This window comes from Ixodes scapularis, unplaced genomic scaffold (assembly GCF_016920785.2).
Source record: "Ixodes scapularis isolate PalLabHiFi unplaced genomic scaffold, ASM1692078v2 PGA_scaffold12__126_contigs__length_90152505, whole genome shotgun sequence".
Classification (NCBI taxonomy): domain Eukaryota; kingdom Metazoa; phylum Arthropoda; class Arachnida; order Ixodida; family Ixodidae; genus Ixodes; species Ixodes scapularis.
The window spans coordinates 34,526,091-34,545,318 of record NW_024609838.1 but is presented as its reverse complement, the minus strand read 5'-3'; the positions used below and the strand labels follow the sequence as shown (position 1 = coordinate 34,545,318).

At 46.9% G+C, this 19,228-nt stretch overlaps 1 non-coding gene across 1 annotated transcript; it reads left to right on the top strand.

The window, feature by feature from the left end:
- Window positions 1–9,409: 9,409 nt before the first annotated feature.
- On the top strand, window positions 9,410–9,528 carry LOC115327554. Its single transcript, XR_003919804.2, has one exon. It is a non-coding gene; the product is annotated as a U5 spliceosomal RNA (small nuclear RNA).
- The last annotated feature ends 9,700 nt before the right edge of the window (window positions 9,529–19,228 follow it).

Below are 19,228 nucleotides of genomic sequence, written 5' to 3'. Positions count from 1 at the left end.
GCAGTGTGACGTGATGTCATGTCACGTTATTTCAAGATTCTCCCTCTAAAATTAGTGGGGAGCATTTCTCAGCTCGAATTTAGTGCCACGCCAAGTCACTGTGCCACGTGACGTCGCAGTGTGGGATGAACACCATCCTCTAAATGTGGCGCGGCAGTCTAAAGCTGCAAAATTTGTCATGGCGTTCGCTGCGAACATAATGACAACTATACGGACACGGTTCACGCAAGGCATGTTTCCTTTATACATGATTCGAACGTGCCCGCAGACCGTGTTTGTATCGCCAATGTGACCGTCCTTCAAGAAAGAAACGCGCCTCACACAGTACCTGCAGACTGCCTTCAGCAGGGCGTATCAACAGTGGGACGACGGCTTAACTTTTGTGCAGTAACGTGCAGCGCTTCGGCTCTTGCAGCCGTTCATTAGCAGGCAATCTGCGGACATGAAACTGGATTATCCAAGACCCATAGGCTACAACTTTATGTTCTACTCTAAGTATTTTTAGGAGATAATTGTCCTTGTGCATGCTCTTAAAAAAAAAAAAAAAAAAGAAATGGTGTTTTTTTTGCGTTAAAAGAAACCGGGGATCCGTTAACGCGGCGCAGCTAGGAGCACGGTGGAGCGAAAGCTCGCGCTGCTGAATCCAGATATCTTGGGTTCACTTTCTGTTTCTGCCCGTTTCGATCTTGGTGTGCAATAAATATGGTACCGACGTGCGGTCGTACATCACTACTGCGTAATGCACGTTGGAGATCCCAGGTCTCTGTGGCACTGCACTGGCTAAATTTCTTACCTACAGCTGAGAAACCAGACACCCACTGGAGCTGACTAACTTCCCGCTGGCTAAACATACACGCAACACAATTACTCCCTCCTCTAAGGTACTTTTTTCTGTACTTATAAAGGCTTGGAGTCACTTAGATTTGAACTCAATATTGTTTCAAGGTTCATCTCAAAGAAAAAAGTATACATCCGAACGAACAACAAGACGGTAAGTGCAGGAGTAAACAGAGAGGTTGACCAGGGCGGCTTGCCTCGGTTGGCTACTCTGAGTTGGGGAAAGCGATGGGGAGATGAAGGAGGAAGGAAAAAGAGGGAGCAGCCAACGAGCATAGCCACTCACCTTGCGGCGTTCCGGAACCGTCCTGGTGTTGTGTTCGTGAGGTCCTTTCCGCGGAGTTCGACCTGGAGTAGCTCCCCTCTTCTGGCACGGACCCGGAGTCCTTGTCAGCAGGAGGAACGTCATTTTTGTTAGCACTCGGATGTCGCCGCATCCTGTTCTTCACTACGCCGTGCCTGGCCTCTTGGTGTCTTTCGACGTTGTACTTGCTCGGGGACTTGTAGGCGCACACTTGGCAGAAAAACCTTTTTTCACCGCTGTGGGTGAACATGTGACGCCCCAAGACTCCTGCCCGGTCGAAGCGTTCCGGGCAGAGCAAGCACCGGTACGAACGGCCCGCGAGATGCACGAGACCCTTGTGCTGGTCAAGGCTGAATTGGTCCCTGAAGGCCTGGCCGCAGCACTGCCGTCCGTCGCCGGCGAAGGGCTGGTGCTTGGCCGTGCGGTGGCGCTGGAGGTTGCTCTGCCTATTCGTGTTGTACGAACAGTCGGCGCAGCCAAAAGTGCATTCCTTCGGGTCGCTGGAGCTGCAAGGGGAGCGGACAGGGCAAGGAGGTAAGGATGAGTTACGTGGAGGAGACTTGACAAGGTAAATAATGCAGCCGGCCACATCAAGTGTGCTGCTATTGAAAGCGAGAGCTGTTCAGTCGTTGAAATATATGCTTTAGGATATTGATTTTAGTCGATGTGAACAGTTTGGGGAGACTCCACCCCCCTCCTGACACTTTAGCAGAGCGAAGGTGTCGCCCCCTCTCCAGCGTTTGCTTTGCTAGAGTTTAAAAAAAGGGGCGCCGACTAGTATTCGCGACTCCAGCGACCCTAGAGGGGGCGCCACCACCAAACAAACATTGCGGCTGGGTCCAGGTCGCGTCGGCTCGGCCGGGCCGCCTTAAAGGGGCCCTGCAATGACTTTTTTACTAATTCTTAATTTGCACCGGACCTGAGCGCACTGAACGTAGTAACTTCGTGAAACTTTTCTTTTCTCGAAATTTTCTTTATTTTAAAAGTTATAGGCAAATTAAAATTACAAAAACAGGCAAAAATAACCTCCATCATGACGTCCTTGGTTGCTTGAGGGTGGCCGTGAACTAGAGGAGAAGTAGTGGGCTCATCGAGCGCTCACCGCTGCCGCACTCCGAGTCGGCGGCGCGAGAGGGCGCCATTAAAGCGTGTTCTGGATAGGCTGTATGCAGCGGTCAGCCAGAGCGGCTCTCATTGCATTTGCTGCGCGATTAAATACTAATTCGGCATGACACTTCATTAGCCACAAACGACAGCAAACACGGGGTAAAGATCAGTTCAGAACGGGAGCCACTTCGCGTTGCCATACCGCCAAAGGGCTAAATCGCCAGCCAAGCCCGCGCCGAGAGCCTTGGGAACGCTCGGAACCGGTCGGATCCTCGAGCCGGTATACGACCGCAGCGCCGCCGCGTACATCCGGGAGCTTTCCGTGTCGGCGCCTGATCACACTATTCCTTTCTAGTATGCGCCGCTGTTTCCACCGCTTGGTGGCGGGTATGTTGACGGGTCATTTCTTGTTTCCGTACTTTATGAACTGCATTCGTTTCTTTTTTTATCTAAAATACTGAACAAAAACTACTTTTATAAAAAATTGAAACGGTTCGCGCCACTTATATTTTTTATTTCGACTAAAAAGAAGCTTTTAGCGGCTCTGACCAGTAGTAAGCCCAGGACCAAAGACGTCACATTTTGCGCGCTTTCGGTACCGCGGGTCGCCCTCGTCGGTGGAGGAGGTTTCCGCGTCGTCAGGTTAAAATATGACGCACTGATATTTAGTTACTCTCTCCGTGCCCGCTGGCTTGCCTGAACCCCAAGAGACGTGGAAACCGCAAAAAAGGTAGACGCTTAAATACGATTGCAGGGCCCCTTTAACAGTTTTGGTTTCGGAGATTTCGTTCAAAACCGAAACTATGGGCTCCGGAGAGACGGTAATAGACTTTAATCAGTTTTGATCAGCTAAGGAAAGTGGCGATGACTACATAATTGTTCCCCTGAGAATAATTTTCAGCTAACTCGCATGCCTCGACCGTGCGACTTATCTGTACGCGAAATCGAGCTTTTGTGCGTATCCGCGTTTAAGAAACAGCTGCAAATTAAGCAAGCGCTTTTTTGGCCAAGGAGTATGTTAACCCGCTGGCGCCCCACTAAGCAGCTGATACTCGTATTTCAATTCAGGTTTTAGTAGCAATCGAGAAGTAATTTTGACGAGCGGGTTACGTATTATATTACGTACTATGTCCCACTAAAGCGATATTAGAATATTCGTCGGGTTGAAATATGAGCTTAGTTGACTAGCTATTAAGTGAACTGCTGAATAAAAGTATATTTGATGGACAAAGAGATACTACTTAAACTCAGCCAAATGGTTCTAGCCGGTAGCACGGAGACGAATGCGGACAAACTGAAGAGAGTCTTCATCGGAGATTCACGCAGAACCTCTCTGCATTGAACTAGACTTTGAATTCTGAACGGAGAAAATGAGTATTCTTTGTGGCCGGTCAACCTGAGCAATGTAGGCGCATTGCTGCTGGCTTCGACGGGGGTATGATATAAATATTGGAGGCGCGATAGATCATAATGCTGTGGCAGCTTCTAACTTTGCGAGACGCGTCCCCCACCTTCTGAAAGCAGACAATTTCCCTCATTAATCGTATGCAGCAAGCAGGTCGTCCGGAATCAAGTGATTGCGAAATCAGCCCAACTCCTTCGGTGTAATCCAAAGTTGTTGTTGTTTTTTTTTTGTTTTTTTTTTTTTACGGCGAAAAACCAGATGAATAGCTCACCGACCGGCGTGGGTGGCTCGAACTTGAAGCTAATCGAACACAACCAAACTCAAGAAAAGGAGCGATCGAACTTCCCCATTCACTTGATTGCAACATTGGTGTTGAAACATTAGTGAAACACTTCGTCTGTCGTCCTCAGTCCACCGTTCTATATCCTTATAAAGAAACCACTTATCAGTTACCAAGTAGTCGTCACTTTGAATGTGATTTGAGGCAGACAAGAAATCGAAACGTTTTTCCGTGATTCCTCCCCATCCAAGAAATCGAAAGCACGCGACCGCGTGTTGTGGAGTAAAGGGACTTTCAAACATGTGATGGAAGGAAACAATCTACCGAGGTTTCACCACACTAATGAACACTCAGGAAAACTTAAGAAATTTTCGGACCTTCGTCAAATTACATTGTTCGCCACCGCGCCGACAACACGTGTCCGCGAAAGCCACCAGAGACGCAGAGGAGCGCAAAGCGACCTGGTCCGGCTGGTTCCCGGTTTTCCCGCTTGGTGGCGTCCGTTTTGCTGGAGTCGCGAAAAGGCTATCTGTTTTTGGAGCTTTATTTTGTGTAGAATGGTTGAAGGGAATGTGCTTTGTAATACGTTTTACTACTAGTTTTCTTGTTTTTATTTTTTCTATTTTCTACCCTGCACTTGCTGGGGCATATTCAAAAGGCCTGCAGTATGTATTCTAAATAAAAAAATAAAATAGTAGTCAGTGTCAAAGTGACAACTGGAGGGAGGAGCTTCAGTTGTCCCGCCTCCATCTTCGAAGTCTTGTGCTCCCCGAGCGCGTGCGCTCAGCCAAAGCACGGCGTTAGGTTGGAGGCCTACCACCGTGCTTTGGTTTTTCTACTCCAATTCGCACATGGACATCTTGTGTTATTTATATTTGTCGCCTCGAACCGATCGGGGTGAACTTGGTTCGACTTTCGTCGAACGTTTGCTCTGAAGGTCGAAGTTCGTCGACCTTTGAAGCTTAACAATTTCGGAAGTTTGAAGCTGTGAAGTACGAAAATGTCGAATTTCAATCGCATTGGAAGTTCGGAAACAATATTTCTCAGTGCCATAAATTCTAAAGTTAAAATATAATAGAATATTTTAGGTAACAAGTTCAACGATTCGAAACTTTACGAAACCCTTGGTGTTGGCTCAATCTTCGAACCTCAGGTTCGCAAAAACTTTACTTCCAAGTCAGGCAGGTTTTTTCTGCCGGGTTCCTGCGGGTCTTCTGCGCTACGCTTGAGTCTGTTTCCTGTTACCGAGTGCCATCAGACGACGATGGACGTGGTTTTGTATTTCCCCAAGTCACCAACACCACCATGATAGAGTTATGCGAAATCAGGAATCATCGTCGATATCTCCATGTGTTTCGCATACCAGTGGTGAAAAAGCGAGATAATATTTGTATCCGGTTGCAGGTTGACATTAAAAAAAAGAAGAAAAAAAAAATACGCAGGGACCAACACGAAAATTAAATTACTCTGTACGTTTTTTTTTTGTTGTTTTTTTAATCTTTTTGGTTCGGGGTTTACAAGTATGGAGTTTCCTAACCAGCTCGCCTGCCACTCTCTCCCTGCTGACATTCTGCTTTACATTAAAGAGTTTAATAAGACTGCTTGAACGATTATGGTGCAATCGATCGACCTACGGGTAGTCGTGTTGAAACGCTGGTCTGAAAAGTAGCTCCAATCGTACAGTGACCAATGCAACGCCACGTTGTCCCCTCCCCGAGAGCGATTGGGCTCTCGTGAAAGGGATGAACAGGCTCGAAATATTAAAAAAAAAAAAAAAAAAAAACACGTACGTACATTTACAGCTCGAAATATTGGCATTAAAGAAAATCAGAAGAAAAAAAAACGACCGATGCGAGCTGCTAAGTAAATATGCTTTCTGTTATAACCGGATAGTTTTTAGTCGACATTTGGCTTGTAGCCGAGCCCACAAAGCCTACCTGCAACCGTTATAACGGTTTCTTTTTGTTTTTCGTACTTAACCGATCCCAAATCTACATGTCACTGCTAAATAACACATGGTTTTAGCTACCTCAGGCTGTTCAGGCCCTTTCTTGAAGCAAGAATCGGGTTCGTGCTATTTACTTCAATTAAATTTAAAAAAATGTACCGTTGATGCCAAATGCATGAACTCTTAACGTATAAGTCTACCTCCCCCCCCCCCCCCCCTCCCCCCGCCCCCCAAAATGATGCACTGACCATCGGGCAGAAAATTACGACTTCGGAACACCGAGTGCTTCCGCGTCATCGATACGATATAGTTACTTATATACGCGAGTTATCCCCACCATTCGCTTGTTTCCGAACGCACCATGGCGTATCTAACTGTGCGAAACCCCTCCCGCAATTCGTAGTTTTTACCGCATTCATGTTGGTCGATAAGCGATTCCCCTGCCCGTTAAACACCTCTTCCAGCTGCTGAGTGATTACCTCCTTTACGGGATTAATTTACGACGACCTCTGCCATCGCACACAAACAGCGCTAAAAAAAAAAAAAAAATTATGACAGAAAACTGGCGTCCCGCGCGCCATGTTACGGCGTGCTTTGCGGGGAAGCGAGCACATGACTGCTAGGAACCGCAGTGGAGCGGGTTGGCTGCCGGAAATAGTTACAGCATGAGCATTTACTTTTTACTAAGAGATTCATCACTTGTACCGTTCAAAATACCTTCTGAGCAATGACATTAGTGAGAAAAAATATCTACATAATGGTAGTATTATTTATTGCTTAGATTTTCATCGAGAAAATGCGTACTTTCGAAACGACAAGTATAAAAGGCGAAATCGGAGTTTGGGGCACTTCGACATCGTTCATGAACTGTTAGCGAGGTAGCGCGGACACCGTGTTTGGGCAGGCTGTTCCGTTCCCGGACTGGGCTAACGCGTCTCAGTTCGGAGCGTTGAGCGGTAGCTTGCGCTGCAGAACCTCCTTGATTCGATCTCCACCCCCCGCCCGTTTCGATCTAGATGAGTTTCGTACTGGCACGCGTTTGTATAATCACTACTGCGTGATGCACGCCAAAAACCCCAGGTTTGCGGGTTGTAGTGCACTGGCTAAATTTCTCATCTACAGCTAAGAGACCGGTCACCAGTGAAGGCGTACGAACATCAAGAATGTCTAAAAATACCAGCAACATTATTTGTTTTGTCCGCTCCTTCAATCCTTCGCTCGAAGACGTGAGAGGAGGAAAGCCTTGCAGAATATCGAGTATGGTAGGTCGCCTTTAACCTTCCTAAATGCAAATAAATGAACGCCATAGATAATCTGACGCGTCATCGGCAGGGCCAAATTACAACATAATTTCTGAGTTGCGTCAATCGAAATCGAAGCACGCCAAACAATATTCCTTATTAAGGTGGGGTAACACAGTCTGCGTATACATAATACAGAAGGCAGTCTGCAAAAAGATTCGAACACAAGCCATCACGAGATCTGTGCCTCGAATGCCGCGTGGGAGCGAGTTCAATGAGAAACTTGCAACGCAGGAGGTTTATTCAGACGACACAGCGTGCCCCCAATTAGCGGACGGAGGCGGCTGTTGCTCCCAGAACTCTCCTCACTGCAGATAAGTTCGAGCAAAACGGGACTTCTAACGCAGCAACGGACGCAAAAGTGCCATCGAAGTCAATCCCTGAGTGTCACGTGACCCTCGGGAGGAACGCAACGATGTCACGTACGTGATACAGGACACAACGCTGGAGTGGCTCCAGCGTTGTGTCGGAGGAGCGCTCGCGACCACCAACCAGGAGAAACTTGCCTATAAATGCGCAAGCTTCATTGACCGCCATTACTGAATAATTTGAGGTAATTTAAAAGCAACCAACAGTGAAGTACGGCGGATTTCAAAAAGAGGCCCCGGCCAGAAAGACAGTGACAGCACAAAATGACTGCGTCTTCACCTCGTCAAAGCGATTCCGTGACCATGACCTGTGTCGCGATGATTGGAGCAACGTTGAAAACCTCTTTTTTCAAAATCTTTAGGTTTAACGATTCTTTGCGATGAAGGACGTACTGGATGATTTTAACCTTTGACTATACTTTAGATGCACTGAGAGCCAAAAGCAGAGGCCCGCCAAAGTGTCATCGATGATTCGTCGCCGACGAGGAATATTTATAATTTACTTTGGAATTTCTGAGTAGCTTTATACAAAAATAAGTCTTTTCGTTTATGTTTATAAAGGGCGTCCGTTCTCTGGGCAGTCGTGCTAGACGCAAGTTTCGAAAAAGGCATCGAGAACTCACCGTTCACTCCTCTTGGCTTGAGCAGAGGTTCGCTTGGCGGGAACTCTTTGGGCGGGGGCCATTCCTTCACCTCCGAGTCAAGCGATCTGAAAACTTTCGTACAAGGGCTTTGTTCTGTACCAGTCCGCCCAGAGCGCTGAAACTGATGATGCCCAACGGTTCTCGCATATCGTCACGGCGGACGATATGCGTCGTTGTCCCTCCTTGTCCCTCCATGCTCATTGGCCAGTCCGAACTACTGGGGCGATGGCAGACCATAGCGAATACATATAAATATAGGATTGTCCACGCCTCCAACTATGACGGCGAGGGAAGGAGAAGGAGGGAATACAAAGCGAGGGCCAAGCAGAGATTGTTTCACTCTGACCCCATTTCGACCCGATAGAATCAGGATTTCTGTGAAGCACCCTCTCTGCTTGCCTTGGGGAGTGGTGTGGAAGACTTTGTGGACCGATTGACTCTTCGCTTTGCGGAATGCGTTCCCGCTCTTTGTTGGAGGATGCGCGCTGAGCAGTGGCGTTGAGATGGCATCGTGTGATGCAGTAGCGTTGGTGGTTGCTGGGGGATCCTTCTTCTGCTCTGATCTGGGAGGGAGGAGAAGACGAAGACTGGGAGAGGAAATGGGAAACTGTGCTTTTTTATCTCCTCTTTTCGTTAGCTAGCCCACGCGAGTAATCTGCCTAACGCATTCGCTTCCTCTCTTTGCATTTCGCCACATCGCTTCTAAACGCGACCAAAATTCCAGTAACCCCTCCCCCCCCCCCCCCCCCCCCTAAAAAAAGCAAAATAAATAGAAGCAATCGGAAATAAGCAGCGCGAAAAAATACAGAGAAGGACAAAGGGAAGGTGCTCGTGTTGGTGTTGGTCGCGCCGCAGAGAGAGTGGAGCGCTGGCGCAGGTTTTGGCTTGACGTCATAGCGCGCGCTACCAATGGCGTCGCGTCGCGCGGAGGAGGGAGAGAGAAAGCAGTCTGCCTTTTGAACACCCTGCCCATGGCATGCTGATATGGTGAAAACAAAAGCATTCTTTATGGCAATAACGAATAACCGTCACCATTTACATCGAATAGCTAGTAAGAGATCATAATTTCTTCGGGTACTAAATACAAGTTTTTGTAATTCTCATTAATATTTGCTGCCTGCACGTTTACAGTCATAACTCTATTGAACGCATTAGTGTGAAACAAGGGTAGCACGTCTTGATAGGCCCCCTTTTATGCGCCCCTTCAGAAAAACACAGCTCAGGCCCCTCTTCTGATAGAGATAATCTTTCGCCTTTTACTAAAGATTACCGTGGGGAGGGGCCAATGAGCCTCTAGGCCTATTTTTGGGAGGCCGCTACCGTTTGGTAGAGGCCTAATGTCGAATTTCAAAAATGAGAATTACGGAGTTGTCAGTGTACGAAGTTCGCGAGACGCCGATGATGCGCGTTGTTGAAGGTAGGGAGCTGGCGCTGGAGGCAGGACAACTGGAAGACCTCCCTGCCTTTTAGTCCTGTCCGTGACTACATCAATGCCACTTAGAAGGTAAGGCCTGCGGATGGTGTCGTCTTTGGTAGATCCCCGGTCTGTCCCATGTGGCAGCCAAAGCCAAGGGGTTTGAGACATGCATTTCTCGTGCGAACGCACGCTTCGAAGCAAGCGACCTCGAGCTCTTTGTGCCATTGGCAACCATCCAGCGTTGCACTTGTTGTGAGACGCTGAGATTGGTGTCGACATCCCATTCAGGTGAAGTGAAGCCTGAAAAAGCGTAACCGAAAATTTCACCGCCAAGTTTAACGGACAAAATGACGTCACATGACTTCGTGTCGCTTGACCGATACACAAATTCAGTTCCACCGCTAAGTTTAGCAAAAAAAAAACTTGACGTCACGTGACCAATACGCAAACTCAGTTCGCCCGCTAGATTTAGCGGAAAAATTGATGTCACGTGACCTACACAAGAATGCAGTTTACCCGCTACCCGCCATTCCCCATGCATACTCTGTGGACAGATGCCCAGCTGACAGGAAAAGTCAATGGGTTAATGTAGTGAATATGAAGACGCGGGCGGAGTCAACTGAGAGAGTTTGGTCAATGGACGGAGCTTGTTGCTTGCTGGAACCAGCGGATTACGCTGTAACACAAAATGGCATTACTTCTTTGTCTTGTCTATTCCTGAGAAATCGCATAGAGTTCCTATGAGTCAAAGCCACAAAATGGCGGACGGAAGTAGTCATGCCCCGGTTGTCAGACTATGCTGCTGTAGTTGCCAGACTGTCAAAATCATCTTAAAGGGACACAGACAGGGTATTTATGCTCGCCGAAGTTTTTAGTAGTACATGACATAGAGCCCAACTACCCAGAACAGAATTTGCGGCTCGAAATTTGGTTTCTTTCCGCCTGAAAACCGCCGATCGAGAACTGGCCGGTTTGAGTCGCGCTCACTCTCTTTTCTGGGGTCACGGGCCATTTTCTAAGGTTTAGACACAACCACCAAATTTAATCAAAGTCATGGGTCATTGAAGGAACACACTCAATATATATATATACAGGGTGTTTCAGAAAACGCAGGCCAAATCGCTCCCGCGGAAACTACTCATCGCAACGAAGAAAGGCTTGTGGCGTTTTGGTCCTGGGCCAGGGGCCCGTTTAGGAAAAATATGAAAGTTCGGGATAACTAGAAAATTGCTCTGCATTATCGAAAAACACTAAATCAACAAATTGCAGAACGATAGAAAGCACGCGAAGCATTTTACGGCCTTCTGAAAAACCGCACAAAAACGACGGGTTTTTAAGTTTCGGTTTGCTATCAGAGCGCATCTCAGCCCCGGCGGCACCGCGCCTCGTGGAGAGATAGTGCAACCAACCTCTGCTGCGTCGCGCGATGACGGCGCAGCAGAGGTTGGATATACACATATATATATATACATCTCCTGACGAAGCCGAGCCTCTCGGCGAAACTGTCGAAATACATGCAATAAACTCCTAGCATAGCAACTCCGCAAGTACGGATCTCTGACTTATTACATTTTCCCGGCCCATTGTTCTCAAGCTACTCTGCCCCACATACATACATATATATATATATATACATACATATATATATATATATATACATACATATATATATATATATATATATATACCGCCCCTTTTATTTGTTGTGGCTTCTAAAATGCTGCAAATACGTCGATTGAAAAAAAAAAGTTGCACAAAGAACCGAAAGCATTCTGTGCGTTCGCTGCGTAATTCTCAACATGCCGCCGTTTCGATCGTGGGACTCGCAGGATGGATGACGATGGCAGCGGACGACGGGCGTGGAACCTCTAGTTCAGAACTGATCGCGGTGGCGGTGAATTCTGTCTTCCTTTGGACAATAAATTTTGGACCGATCAAAAGAATTGGCATTCATCCCGTATGACACGCCCGACCACCAAACCCATCTGCACGAAGACGTCGCCGAGCCGTCGCCCCTTCTCGTGGCTAAAGACATCGTTCGCGCAAACGTCAAGCACGAAGTGCGTACTTCGAGTTGAATATGCTCGCGTACTATAGGTGCGAATGTGGCCAATGTGTGGTGCTGCCCGATTTAGAGCCGGGAGTGCCTTTGCTGGAGGGAAATCGGAAGCAAACTTTTCGACCTACAGTCGACCAGCTGCGTTGATACGAAGAGTTCCACCAGTAGCTCAGTGGAAAGATATCCGCTTCACACTTGTGTTCCCGGTGAGGAACACAAGCGAAGACATGGGCTCTCGACCCAGGCGTACCAGGACAGCTGTGGGGATGTCGTGTGGCAACTCTCGCACGCGCCTCTTCCGCATTGGCTACAGCAGGACCGACCGGTGTCCAGATTGTAGCCGCCTCGAAAATCATAAGCACGTATTTTATGACTTCCTGAATGCAGCAGCCTTAAGGCGCAAGGTGGCGGGCCTCTACGGACTTCCACATGTAACGTACGACACGGTGCGGTTTCTAGACTGGATGCCAGTGCCACAGAGGAAAGCCCCAGGTTTCGGAGTGCTGGTCCTCGAAGTGATCGTCCAGCTATGGATGGCGCGCAACAAGGACGCAGGAAACAAGACCGCCCTGCGCCAGATGGTGTTCGAGGCGCGGAACGCCTTATTTGCAAGGATCACTGAGGATCTGGCGACGCTAAGCCAGAGCGAATTTCGAACGAGATGGAGGAACCACCACGACCTCTTTATGGTGAAAGGCACCACGCATGTCCGAATGATGTTTTGAACAACAGCCCGATCTATGCATGTGAACTAAAGAGTCGGCGCCGGAAGTCCGACTGCGCTTTTAATAACCTTGGGAAAATCTGCTCTCATGTACATAGTATGTAAATAGCCGGGTCTCAACCTTTTTTCACAAAAAAACAAATTACTAAAGATTACAGTGGGGAGGTGCCAATGAGTCAATAGCCTGCCGTTTGGAGGAGTCAATGCTGAAATTAAAGAAAAAAAAATGTATAGCCCTTCTACTTCACGTGAAGATAGAAGACCAGCGACGCTGTGTTTTTTTTTTTTTTTTTACGATGCTTGTAGAGGACGATGTCTAGGACAACCTCAAGGACGACTTCGAGGACGGCGCCTAGGACGACGCATAGGACACAACCTCAAGGACGACCTCGAGGGCGATGCCTAGAAATGATAGCAAGAGGTCAGGACCTCACTATCCAATAATGCCAAGGAAGGCTGGCTCACGCTGGTTGCCGCATCTTTTTATTTTTATTTATTTATACTTGCCTCGACCAATGGGAAGTTTTCTGTCAACATCCGCGGACGCATTCCCCCCCCCCCCCCCCCCTTTCCCCCGATCCTAGCGCATAATAGCTTCGCAGTAAAAAAAAAAAAAAGAAAAAAAGAAAACGCGATTACCGATATTGTTAGAAAAATAATTACTGTACAGTAGATCCGGGTCAGTGTTTTGTACCTTGTTACTTATAATTCTCTCCTTATTGAGACCAAAGCTGTTCACGATCGAGCACTCGACGGCTTCGAAGCCTGCTTTGGCAAGGAGTTTCTATTAAGTTTCTCAAAGGACCGTCTCAATCCAATGTAATGCTAAAACGCCTGGTTCTGTTTCTCTCCTTTTTTTATAACAGGTTACATTTAACCATCTTAAAGAAACAGTATAGTCAATCAAACATAATTGTAGGAGAGGCAATAGTTTTGAGGAATGACGCAGGTCGCGTGAGCCACCAGAGTAGGAACTTCTTATCATATTTGAGAGGTATAACAATGCACGATCCCTGGCAAGGTTGCGTCACGAAGAGCTCAAGACTAAAAGCTCGCGCAAGGAACTAACTCTGACAGCATGATTCTTTCTAGGCTACGCCGCTTATTACGAACTTTCTTTGGTCGGTCGGTCGGTCGGTCGCTCTCTCTCTCTCTCTCTGACTTTTCTTCCATTGCATAAGATTATAATTTTTTTATTTTATTTAATCGAGTCCTCGTTGGATAAGCCCAGCATGTACGCGCTTTTTAGGCCTTTACTCTGTTTGGGAGCACCATAAATAAACCTAAATCTAAGGGTAAACGTGTGGAGGCTGCGTAGGCTAAACATTTTTTTGGTGATAATCCACCTGCTTGGGGGGCATTGTTGGCGTGCAGAATCTTTGTAAATGAAATAAACGAAAGACCGACCCAACATTAAAACAAAATAACAATCGAGTGTCCCTCGCTGATCATTCAGACAGGCTTTATTAATTTGTATTCTATTTTGATGCTGGATCTATATCTTTGTGCTTTTGCCCTTTCCAATTTGCGACAGACACTGATATTAGCGCAAATATCACAAGTATAATGATGATAATGATTGTGGGCTTTATGGCGCAGGGGCAACTAGGGCCATGCTGCGCCGAAGATCACAACTACCTCTAAAGCAGTGATGCCGAATCGTGGGAAATTTCTAACAAACATAGCTTTAGGGGATAACGGGGAACTAAACTCGAACGTAGGCAAAATGAGATATTTTAATTTCCATAAATGAATATTTTACACTGCGTTCAAATTAAATTTATCTACACTTTTGGCGTTAGGCTTTCCACACAAGGTTGGAAATTTCCCACGATTTGGCAACACTGCCCTAGAGTCACAGGCAGGATCAGAACAGCAGGACGTCTCCTTCAGACGCCCGGCCCTTCAGCCTTCGGTCTCTTTGCTTTCCGCCGTGCTTTGGCTGTGCGTGTACGTTCGCAGGTCACAAGACGCTGAAGCGCCATCGAAGGTAAACGGAACTTGTGCTGGAGTTGGGGTAACTGAAACAATTTCCTTCTGTCCTCATCCTGTCATTTACAATAAATCGCAAGCCGGCACCTTGTGCGAGAAAAAAAAAAAATATTCATAGCTATGCTTCGTAATGGTGGGAAGCACGGGAGCGGTCTATACACTTTTAAAATGGCTTTTCTTGCGCAGGCACAGTCGTGAAATCTGGCACTTGACGTCAGTTCCTTACCCGCTGGCCAGTAGCATGTTCGAGAACTACAAAATCCAACCCCAGAAGCCGCCTGCGGCCCAGCCGTTGACACCTTCAGTTATTTTTCATATTCGCGTGCAATTAAGCTATTCTTCGTTAGCGTCGTATTTTGGGTTGACAAAGCATAAACGCATATGAACTTATGGTAGACGCAAGCAGACGGCCCAGTCGACGACAGACGTCAAGAAGTACTACCAGGGACGTATTTGGCAATTTGCACTGTTTTATTTATTTATTCTTTTTTTTTTCTGTTTGGGGTCACCCTGCGGCATCTGCAGGGGTCATTCTGCCCGTCGACAAGCCGACTTCTTGAATACATGCCGGTCTGAAGTTCGAATAAAGATCGGTACGCATCAAAACTGAGTATCAGTTGATGCTCCTGTGCTGAATGCTCCGTTGGCTAGCGCAGTCGATCGCGACGCGGATGAACCAGAAGCGATCTGAAAAACATTGCTTCCGCGCAAATTAACATGTCGGACACAGAAAGAAAGCAGCATTCATGTCACCGACATGAGTGCAGACATTTGGAGCCGGAAGCAGCGTGGCAGCACGCTCTCGCGCAACTGCACCCCCCCCCCCCCCCCCCCCCTTTTCTTTTATTTTTTTGCCTACACTTACAACGATGCAGAATCCAAATATTTTGAGTTCGAATACCGCACCCCTGCCCCGTCTCAAACTGTAGTGAGCACAGCTTTAGGGAACCGTTTTTGCACATCCGATATACGGTATATGATGGGCCCTTTGGTGCCAACTGTGCGTGAGGGCCAAAATCGTACCGTATCGGATGTGCAAAAAAAAAAAAAAAAAAAACCGGTTCCCTAAAGCACTCTTCTGTGCTCTTGCTGTCCCCGGTTAAACCAATCACTAACAGCGAATGCGCCGTGATCCTGCGATTCTTTTTCGGTGTGTAATTGTTCTAGCCGTTGCTAGCAAACTCACTAAGCCGACGAGAGCCATGACAACGCACTTTTGGGGCCGCTTGATCGGCTCCGTCACTTCGTAGCGTTGGCCATGCGGAGCGAAAGTTCGTTTGCTCGCCCTCTCGCGGACGAACGAAGAACCGGAGCAGCGGGGACAATGGCAGAGACTGTCGGCCTTTGCGCCTCTGTACTGCTATTACCGCATGGTTCTGGTCGGCATGTTCGTGCGGGAAGCAATTTTAACGAAAAAATTGAGCGCGTTAAAATAGAAATTATCGAGTTCCGCCTCGCGACAGCGTTGCACGAGGGGACCGGAATGTCTAACTTTTTTCGTATTTCGCATACGCCAAGGATTTCTGGTCATGTGGTCGCTAGCTCAATTTGTGTTAAACGTGACGGCAAACTCTCCCTCTAGTAGTATAGAGCTCTAACGTACGGCCTATGAAGAGTATTATTTGCCCTAAGTAGGAAAACATTTGTCGCGTATGTCGAGCAATACACATCGGGAATGGGTTCGCGTTTTAAGGCCACTACAAGAAACATGACCACATGATCCAAGCACTTTCAAAAGAAAGAATACGCTTACTTGCTTTCAGGTAATTGCAAAGGCAAATAAAGAAATACTCGATTTTAAGTCTGTGTTAGCCAGCCGTTCGTGACAAGAGCTTAGAACAGGCAGTTTTTGGCGAGGTGGTCGCAAAGTTTTAAATAACATGGTACGCAAATGCACGGTATATTAAAATATTAACTTTTGATAGAGAAATAAATAAAACCCGTAAACACGCCGATAACTTAAATAGGCAGTTTTAGCATTGCGTTACCACATGGCTACCGTGAGCACGGCAACGCTCCTGGCGCGCGCTGAAAATTGGGCTTCAAAGGCGCAGGGGCCATCTTCCGCCTGCGATACTGCACCGTACGGTAGCCTGCGGTCACGCCATTCTAAAACTTTCGATCAATAACCATGGCGCTGTTTGATCACGCGTTGCAATACACTTAAATCGCGACTCGCCAGCAGCGAGATGTGCGCCTGTGACACGGAGACATCGATACTGTGAACTCTGCTCTTCCGGAGCTTGACGGTCTTAGTGCGCGGCTCCATTTTTAAAGCACCAATGGCCAGGCAAAGCGCAAAAACCTCGATATTTTCATCACCCTCAAAAATATTTTGCCACAGTGACCTGGCCGGTGCGCGAACAGCGCTTGGCCTCCACAAGGCCTCGCAACTTAGGATGTCCGCAAATTTTAAATATCAACACGCTCGTTTTTCTATACCCACATCACAATCTCGATCACCTGCAATATGCTCCTGCCCTGACCGCTTCGCATTTGTGGACAAATAAATTATTTTTAGCGCACCGACCAGTCAGCGAGCAGGCGCACGGGAAATCCTGGAAAATCCTTCCCCGTCTGTTCCGCCATCTTGGAACTACAGCCCCGCCACCTACAGGGCGTTGGAGTTGCAAATAGCTTTGGTCGGACCTAAAGTGATACGGAATATCATAGGGAGTTTTAGGGAAACCGTCTTTCCACGTCCGATGTCCTCCCGTATGAACTGCGCGTATGTGAGTGTTCTGTCGCAACGTGTCCGATGTGCAAGAAAGGTTCCCCGAAACCGGCGCGCTACGAAAAAAGCCTCCCTCCCCCCTCTCTCTCTTTCTATCACACACGCACACACACGCACACACACGCACACACGCGCGCACATACGCACGCACACGCACACGCACACCAAGACTGATTGCGCAGGTAATTAGTCCTGGAGAGTCTATAATTATCGCTGCACATCGCTTCGAGCTTGTGACAGTTTTTTTTTTTTTAAATCTTTTATTTTTCTTTTCTGATCACCGACCTCTGATTTAAAAGTATCTCGTGCGTGGCACAGCTTTATATTGCGACGCGATTGCAGTACGCCATCTCCCTTGATTTTGGTGTAGGTTTTTCCGAGCTTCGTGAAGTCTGCCGAGTCTCGACACACAGGCGGACCATCTTTATTGACGAAGAGAAGCAAAAAACAACGGCACCAGCAAGTTCCGCAAGAAACCGAAAAAAAGACAAGTAGTGCAGATTGTGAATGATTATTTCTATCTTTGCTCCGAACAGCGGCGCGGGAATTTGCCGATACCAAGTCCCCGTTCTGAAGCTGACGGACGAGGAAAGGAGGAACGTCAGCACACCAAGTGGCATCCAAGATTTTCCGATAATTTTTGTAAACAACCAGTAAAGCTGGGTTATTTACTAACAATCTTCTCTGTGAACGTCTCCTTTGAACTCGGCCGTATGACCATCGCACGCACAATCGTGTACAATCAGCGTGCAAAGTACGAGCGGCATATTTGTGCTCATCTTGACCCTAAATCGCGTGCAAAAGAAAGAAAAAAGAACAAGGTCACGGCTCAACTACGGCCGGGACTGAACCTCGTTTGTGTACGCAGCCATATATTGATGTTTACAAGACGTTATCAGAGCAGCTCAGGACATCGTGGTCATGATTCGCGACTGCGTAGTTTACAGCTTTGAACAAGTCTGCAGCCATGATGTCTCGACTTAATCTAAACAGCGATCAACCAATAAAATTTAGTTTTTTGTTCGTTTTTTGTTGTTGTTGTTTTTTTTTTAGGAAAAATAAAAACGCATTTCCGAACGTGCAATCTCCGTGTAGAGCGCTGGCGGACCACGGACTAGGACGCCAAAGTTTCAGAACCGTTATCTTATATTCAAGAGTTATAATTGATATGCTTCGGGTCCAACTAGCCTAAGCCTCAACTTAAGTGTAATTGATATTCTGAAATTTCAGTTGTAAAACAGTGCCCGTTCTGGGTAGCTGGCTCCATTAAGCTCCCTGTATTTGGCTTGGTCGGACGTCATTTTCTTATTGAAAAGCTCTCAAACTTTTGTTTGAGAGCTCTACATGGGCGGAGTCTGAGCGATCAGCAGTGCGTAGTTTTTTTTTTTTTTTTCATTAAAAACAACAACGAATGTTTTGTTTTGATTAAACCCAGTACATCCAGGCCCTGCATGCTTAGTCTTTGAAAAAGCCGTAGCATAATAGATTGTTTTCAATGAACCAGATACAACCGAATGTACAACCATGACCAAAAAGACCAGCTACAACGACAAAACCCTCATATTCTGTCATGTCCATCATCCTGCCTAATATGTGTTTCTGTTTTTACACATTCCTATTTATATTAAAATAGTAGATTTCTGTGACAGTTGCTGATTGATAGACAGATCGAAAGCAGCGCAACTAGACGGGACAAAGTTCAAGAAAAAAGTAAGGGCAGGCGCTCGTTTCTTGAGCTTTGTTCCGTCTATTCGCTCCACTTTTATTATGCCTATCATATTTTGATCTGACAACTTATATATATATATATATATATAATCTTTTTTTTTTTTAATTATACTGGTGCTCGCATCTGTGGGCCATAGTACGAGTGGTCACATATAAACGTGGAAGTTTCGCATGACATATCAAACTCAATAGCGCTTAATATATATGTATACAAAGCAGAAGTGGCTGCATCAACAAAGACATTAAATGCAAGAAGGGTTACAATTTTGTTTAATAAAAATTTCAATTCGCTAATTTCAGAGCGAAAAATACTTGAACATGCTGATGAAACGATATCGGGTTAGAATGTTCACGACTTTGGAGGGGCGCACTGGTCCTAG